Genomic DNA, 8,324 nt, shown 5'->3' with positions numbered 1-8,324 from the left:
GCAAAAGTTACATTTTTAGAAAAGTATTATATATAGCTAGGAAGATAACGAAGAAGAAGAAAAAGAATGAGAGGAGAAAAAGGAAAATAAGAAGAGGAAGAAAGGAGAAGAAGAGGAGAGGAAGAAGAGTAGAAATAAATAAGAAGAGGAAAAAAGAAGAAAAAGAAGAGGAGAAGAAGAAAGGAATAGAGGAGAAAGAAGAAGAAAATTTCTATTTTTTTCTTCTTTCTCCTCTATTCCTTTCTTCTTCTCCTTTTTTTTTCTTCTTCGATTGCTTCTCTTCTATTCCTTTCTTCTTCTCCTCTTTTTATTTCTTCTTTTGTCTTCTTATTTTTTATCGGGTATGTCGTTGTCGATATACCCCCTCCCGATCAACTTCAACACGAGGGGGGGTACCGATATACCCCCTCCCCGATAACATTATTTTCCCATGTATATGTATGTCGCGTCGTTGTCGATATAACCCCCTACCGGATAACTTCGACATGAGGGGCGGTCGATATATATACCCACTCTCGACCGTGATAACTTATACCACGGGAGCACCCCCCTCGGCCCTCTCGCTCGACCAAAACTCTCGAGGACACCCAAACCCTAGAGAAAAAACGATGTTGGTCTCCTACCCCCTCCCGCCGCGCCCCTACCCGACAAACTCTCTCGAGGCGACCCAAATTTACCAAGTTAAAAGAGCGTTGTCGTCGAGGCAACCCCAAACCCTTGAAGCGTTGTGTCGAGGCCACCCCAAACCCTTGAAGCATTGTCTAGGCCACCCCAAACCCTAGAGAAGCAGCGTCGAGGCCACTAACATGATTCCTTATTATGATTAGCTAGCTAGTTCTACGTTTCCACTAATATATATCCATCTATACCATGTTTGAATAATAATTGAGATGTTGTAAATATTTGCAAAAACTATGGATCACTCCCGAGACGAAGCAACAGAAGCGATGTTGGGGGAGATAATCGCACAAGGAAGTGATGTCGTTGCATCGTTTCTCAGAGACACCGATGGTCTGGAAGGACCGGGTGAAGAAGAGGGCTATGTTCATGATGATCTGGAAGGACCGGGTGAAGAAGAGGGCGTTCATGATGATCTGGAAGGACCGGGTGAAGAAGAGGGCGTTCATGACGGCTTCGTTGACTGAACCGAGTCCGGCCAGGTATATATATATTAGTTAAGCCCGTGCTGACTAGTTAATTGATGCATTCATTGTTTTAATATGTACACATATTAATTAACTCTCATCTTTCTTCTTTTTTCTCTAGCCCTCCGGATCGACCTCAACTTCGGTAAAGAAACGAGGCCCGAAGAAAAAGTTGCGCTCGGATGAAAGGTTTGAGATCACAGCAATCGCGCGTGATGGCAAGCCGATTGAACCCATCCGGACAACGGATGCATTTCATGCTCAGTGCGGGGTTCTTTTTAGGGACAAGATCTCGATCAGTATCCAGCAATGGTTAAAGCCAAAGAAGGAAGACCCTGAGGTGCCGACGTCTTATGTCTCTGATATGCAGAAAGAAGATCTTTGGACAATGCTTAAGGCAAATTTCACCCTACCACCAGAGGAGGATCCGGAGAAGCCAGTTATAGAGGAATTGATCAAGTCTCATGCTCTTAGGAAGATGGCAGAACTATTCAGGAGGTGGAAGAATGAGCTGAAAACGTTTGTCGACAAAGAAGAGACACCAGAATTCACCGGCCGGTTTGAGAAGATCACAGATCAACGGCCCGCATTTGTGGCCCACAAGACATCGGAAAAGAGTAAGAACCTGGCTCAAGCTACCACGGCCAGCCGATTCCATAAGGATATGCTAGGGTGATGGTGGATCAAATAACGGAAGGATTTGAGGAGATTGAGCTTGACCACCCTACGGGTGAAGGGGAGATTCGGCTGGATTCTTCTCTGAAGACTCCATGCCTATGGCGGAAGGAGCTCATCCACCTTCTGAACTGGACGCCTCCGCCTCCTCCTCCGGCGTGTCAGGGCCCGCCTCCTCCTCCGCCTCCTCCGGCGAGTGATCAGGGCACTCAGCCTCCTTCTCCGGCGCGTGACGGCACTCCGCCTCCTTCTCCGCCTGCGTCGGGGCGCCCGAGCAGCCAACTGCCTCCTCCTTCTCCGCCTCATCAACAAGGGCTGAAGAGACCCGCCGCCGCTCCGGCTCCTCCGGCGCGTAGTCCTTCTCCTCCGCCTGGTAAGAAAGGAAAGACAGTCGCACCCACTCCGTCTGCTCCGTCGTGTAGCAGTACAGCCAGAGGCAAGCAATACAAATACGGTCCTTCTCTGAAGCCTCTAGAGAAGTTACCATACGAGAGGAGCCCGGAGGAAAACGAGAAGATCGTGGAAGCCGAAGAGAAGAACTTCTTTGTGTTGGAATTATGCCCTAGAGGCAATAATAAATATAGTTATTATTATAATTCATGTATCAAGATAATCGTTTATTATCCATGCTATAATTGTATTGAATGAAGACTCATTTACATGTGTGTATACATAGACAAAACACTGTCCCTAGCAAGCCTCTAGTTGGCTAGCCAGTTGATCAAAGATAGTCAGTGTCTTCTGATTATGAACAAGGTGTTGTTGCTTGATAACTGGATCACGTCATTAGGAGAATCACGTGATGGACTAGACCCAAACTAATAGACGTAGCATTTTGATCGTGTCATTTTGTTGCTACTGTTTTCTGCGTGTCAAGTATTTGTTCCTATGACCATGAGATCATATAACTCACTGACACCGGAGGAATACTTTGTGTGTATCAAACGTCGCAACGTAACTGGGTGACTATAAAGATGCTCTACAGGTATCTCCGAAGGTGTTAGTTGAGTTAGTATGGATCAAGACTGGGATTTATCACTCCGTGTGACGGAGAGGTATCTCGGGGCCCACTCGGTAATACAACATCACACACAAGCCTTGCAAACAATGTAACTTAGTGTAAGTTGCGGGATCTTGTATTACGGAATGAGTAAAGAGACTTGCCGGTAAACGAGATTGAAATAGGTATGTGGATACTGACGATCGAATCTCGGGCAAGTAACATACCGAAGGACAAAGGGAATGACATGCGGGATTATATGAATCCTTGGCACTGAGGTTCAAACGATAAGATCTTCGTAGAATATGTAGGATCCAATATGGGCATCCAGGTCCCGCTATTGGATATTGACCGAGGAGTCTCTCGGGTCATGTCTACATAGTTCTCGAACCCGCAGGGTCTGCACACTTAAGGTTCGACGTTGTTTTATGCGTATTTGAGTTATATGGTTGGTTACCGAATGTTGTTCGGAGTCCCGGATGAGATCACGGACGTCACGAGGGTTTCCGGAATGGTCCGGAAACGAAGATTGATATATAGGATGACCTCATTTGATTACCGGAAGGTTTTCGGAGTTACCGGGAATGTACCGGGAATGACGAATGGGTTCCGGGAGTTCACCGGGGGGGCAACCCACCCCGGGGAAGCCCATAGGCCTTGAGGGTGGCGCACCAGCCCTTTGTGGGCTGGTGGGAGAGCCCAAAATGGCCCTATGCGCATTGAAAGAAAAATCAAAGAGAAAGAAAAAAAAGGAGGAGGTGGGAAGGGAAGGAAGGACTCCCACCCACCAAACCAAGTCCAACTCGGTTTGGGGGGGGGGGAGACCTTCCCCCCTTGGCTCGGCCGACCCCCTTGGGGCTCCTTGAGCCCCAAGGCAAGGCCCCCCCTCTCCCACCTATATATACGGAGGTTTTAGGGCTGATTTGAGATGACTTTTCCACGGCAGCCCGACCACATACCTCCACGGTTTTTCCTCTAGATCGCGTTTCTGCGGAGGTCGGGCGGAGCCCTGCTGAGACAAGATCATCACCAACCTCCGGATCACCGTCACGCTGCCGGAGAACTCTTCTACCTCTCCGTCTCTCTTGCTGGATCAAGAAGGCCGAGATCATTGTCGAGTTGTACGTGTGCTGAACGCGGAGGTGCCGTCCGTTCGGCACTAGATCGTGGGACTGATCGCAGGATAGTTCACGGGGCGGATCGAGGGACGTGAGGACGTTCCACTACATCAACCGCGTTCACTAACGCTTCTGCTGTACGGTCTACAAGGGTACGTAGATCACTCATCCCCTCTCGTAGATGGACATCACCATGATAGGTCTTCGTGCGCGTAGGAAATTTTTTGTTCCCATGCGACGTTCCCCATCGGTGGCATCATGAGCTAGGTTCATGCATAGATGTCTTCTCGAGTAGAACACAAAAGTTTTTGTGGGCGGTGATGTGCGTTTTGCTACCCTCCTTCGTATTTTCTTGATTCCGCGGTATTGTTGGATTGAAGCGGCTTGGACCGACATTACTCGTACGCTTATGAGAGACTGGTTTCATCGCTACAAGTAACCCCGTTGCTCAAAGATGACTGGCAAGTGTCGGTTTCTCCAACTTTAGTTGAATCGGATTTGACCGAGGAGGTCCTTGGATGAGGTTAAATAGCAACTCATATATCTCCGTTGTGGTGTTTGCGTAAGTAAGATGCGATCCTACTAGATACCCATGGTCACCACGTAAAACATGCAACAACAAAATTAGAGGACGTCTAACTTGTTTTTGCAGGGTATGCTTGTGATGTGATATGGCCAACGATGTGATGTGATATATTGGATGTATGAGATGATCATGTTGTAATAGATAATATCGACTTGCACATCGATGGTACGACAACCGGCAGGAGCCATAGGGTTGTCTTTATACTAATGTTTGTGCTTGCAGATGCGTTTACTATTTTGCTAGGATGTAGCTTTAGTAGTAATAGCATGAGTAGCACGACAACCCTGATGGCGACACGTTGATGGAGATCATGGTGTGGCGCCGGTGACAAGAAGATCGTGCCGGTGCTTTGGTGATGAAGATCAAGAAGCACGTGATGATGGCCATATCATGTCACTTATGAATTGCATGTGATGTTAATCCTTTTATGCACCTTATTTTGCTTAGAACGACGGTAGCATTATGAGGTGATCTCTCACTAAAATTTCAAGACGAAATTGTGTTCTCCCCGACTGTGCACCGTTGCTACAGTTCGTCGTTTCGAGACACCACGTGATGATCGGGTGTGATAGACTCAACGTTCACATACAACGGGTGCAAAACAGTTGCGCACGCGGAACACTCGGGTTAAGCTTGACGAGCCTAGCATCTGCAGACATGGCCTCGGAACACATGAGACCGAAAGGTCGATCATGAATCATATAGATGATATGATTAGCATAGGGATGCTTACCACTGAAACTATACTCAACTCACGTGATGATCGGACTTGAGCTAGTGTAAGTGGATCATGAACCACTCAAATGACTAGAGAGATGTACTTTTTGAGTGGGAGTTTAGCGAATAATTTGATTAAGTTAAACTCTAATTATCTTGAACATAGTCTAAGTCCACTTTGAATATATTTGTGTTGTAGATCATGGCTCACGCGACAGTCACCCTGAATTTTAATACGTTTCTAGAGAAAGATAAGTTGAAATATGATGGAAGCAACTTTGTAGACTGGGCTCGTAATCTTAAGCTAATCTTACAAGCTGGGAAGAAGGATTATGTCCTTAATGCTGCGCTAGGAGATGAACCGCCCGCTACGGCTGATCAGGATGTTAAGAACGCTTGGTTAGCACGTAAGGAGGACTACTCAGTAGTTCAATGTGCAGTCTTGTATGGCTTAGAACCGGGACTTCAACGTCGCTTTGAGCGTCATGGGGCATTTGAGATGTTCTAGGAGTTGAAGTTTATCTTTCAGAAGAACGCCCGGATCGAGAGGTATGAGAACTCCGATAAATTCTATGCTTGCAAGATGGAGGAGAACTCGTCTGTCAGTGAACATGTGCTCAAAATGTCTGGGTACTCAAACCGTCTAGCTGAGCTGGGGATTGAACTCCCGCAAGAGGCTATCACTGACAGAATCCTTCAATCACTGCCGCCAAGCTATAAAGGCTTTGTGTTGAACTACAACATGCAAGGGATGAACAAGTCACCCGGCGAGTTGTTTGCGATGCTGAAAGTCGCAGAGTCTGAACTCCGTAAAGAGCATCAAGTGTTGATGGTGAATAAGACCACTAGTTTCAAGAGAAACGGCAAAGGAAAGAAGGGAAATTCAAAGAAGAGCGGCAAGCCTGTTGCCAATCCGACGAAGAAACCCAAATTTGGACCTAAGCCTGAAACAGAGTGTTACTATTACAAGGGTATGGGTCACTGGAAGCGCAATTGCCCCAAGTATCTGGCAGATAAGAAGGCGGCCAAAGAAAAATCAGGTATATTTGATATACATGTTATTGATGTGTACTTAACCGGCTCTCGTAGTAGTGCCTGGGTATTCGATACCGGTTCTGTTGCTCATATTTGCAACTCGAAACAGGAACTGTGGAATAGACGAAGGCTGGCGAAAGATGAAGTGACGATGCGCGTAGGAAATGGTTCCAAGGTTGATGCAATCGCCGTCGGCACAGTTTCACTTCAGTTACCATCACGATTAGTTATGAACTTGAATCATTGTTATTTAGTGCCTGCGTTGAGCATGAACATTATATCTGGATCTTGTTTATTGCGAGACTGTTACTCTTTTTAAGTCAGAGAATAATGGTTGTTCTATTTCTATGAGTAACATCTTTTATGGTCATGCACCCAATGTGAGAGGATTGTTCATATTGAATCTTGATAGCGATACACACATACATAACATTGAGACCAAAAGAGTTAGAGTTAACAATGATAGCACCATATTTTTGTGGCACTGCCGCTTAGGTCATATTGGTGTAAAGCGCATGAAGAAACTCCATGCCTATGGACTTTTGGAGTCACTTGACTTTGATTCACTTGACACGTGCGAACCATGCCTCATGGGCAAGATGACTAAAACTCCGTTCTCCGGAACAATGGAGCGTGCAAGTGACTTGTTGGAAATCATACATACCGATGTGTGTGGTCCGATGAGCGTAGAGGCACGCGGCGGATATCGTTATTTTCTCACCTTCACTCACGATTTGAGTAGATATGGTTATGTCTACTTAATGAAGCAGAAGTCTGAAACATTTGAAAAGTTCAAGCAATTTCAGAGTGAAGTTGAAAATCATCGTAACAAGAAGATCAAGTTCCTACGGTCTGATCGTGGGGGTGAATATCTGAGTTTCGAGTTTGGTGCTCACTTAAGACAATGTGGAATTGTTTCACAGTTGACACCGCCTGGAACACCACAGCGTAATGGTGTGTCCGAACGTCGTAATCGTACTTTATTAGAAATGGTGCGATCTATGATGTCTCTTACCGATTTGCCGTTATCGTTTTGGGGTTATGCATTAGAAACATCTGCATTCACTTTAAATAGGGCACCATCAAAATCCATTGAGACGACACCATACGAACTGTGGTATGGCAAAAGGCCAAAGTTGTCGTTTCTTAAAGTTTGGGGATGTGATGCTTATGTCAAAAAGCTTCAGCCTGAAAAGCTGGAACCCAAAGCAAAAAAGTGCATCTTCATAGGTTACCCAAAAGAGACAGTTGGGTACACCTTCTATCTCAAATCCGAGGCCAAAGTGTTTGTTGCTAAAAACGGAGCTTTTCTCGAGAAGGAGTTTCTCTCGAGAGAATTGAGTGGGAGGAAGATAGAACTTGACGAGGTTGTCGAACCTCTCATCCCTCTGGATGGTGGCGCAGGGCAAGGGGAAACCTCTGTCGTTGCGACGTCGGTTGAGGAGGAAGTTAATGATGATGATCATGAAACTCCGGTTCAAGTTTCTGTCAAACCACGTAGGTCGACGAGACCACATGCTGCTCCAGAGTGGTACGGTAATCCCGTCTTATCAATCATGTTGTTGGACAACAATGAACCTGCAAATTATGAAGAAGCAATGGTGGACCCAGATTCCAACAAATGGCTAGAAGCCATGAAGTCCGAGATAGGATCCATGTATGAGAACAAAGTGTGGACTTTGGAGGTACTACCTGAAGGCCGCAAGGCTATTTAGAACAAATGGATCTTTAAGAGGAAGACGGACGCTGACGACAATGTGACCGTTTATAAAGCTCGACTTGTGGCAAAGGGTTTTTCACAAGTTCAAGGAGTTGACTACGATGAGACATTCGCACCCGTAGCGATGCTCAAGTCCGTCAGAATCATGTTAGCAATAGCTGCATTTTTCGATTATGAAATCTGGCACATGGATATCAAAACAGCGTTCCTTAACGGTTTCCTTAAGGAAGAATTGTATATGATGCAACCCGAAGGTTTTGTCGATCCTAAGAATGCTAACAAGGTGTGCAAGCTCCAGCGATCCATTTATGGACTGGTGCAAGCATCT

Source organism: Hordeum vulgare, chromosome 3H (genome assembly GCF_904849725.1).
Source record: "Hordeum vulgare subsp. vulgare chromosome 3H, MorexV3_pseudomolecules_assembly, whole genome shotgun sequence".
Lineage (NCBI taxonomy): Eukaryota > Viridiplantae > Streptophyta > Magnoliopsida > Poales > Poaceae > Hordeum > Hordeum vulgare.
This window is presented reverse-complemented; position numbering follows the sequence as displayed.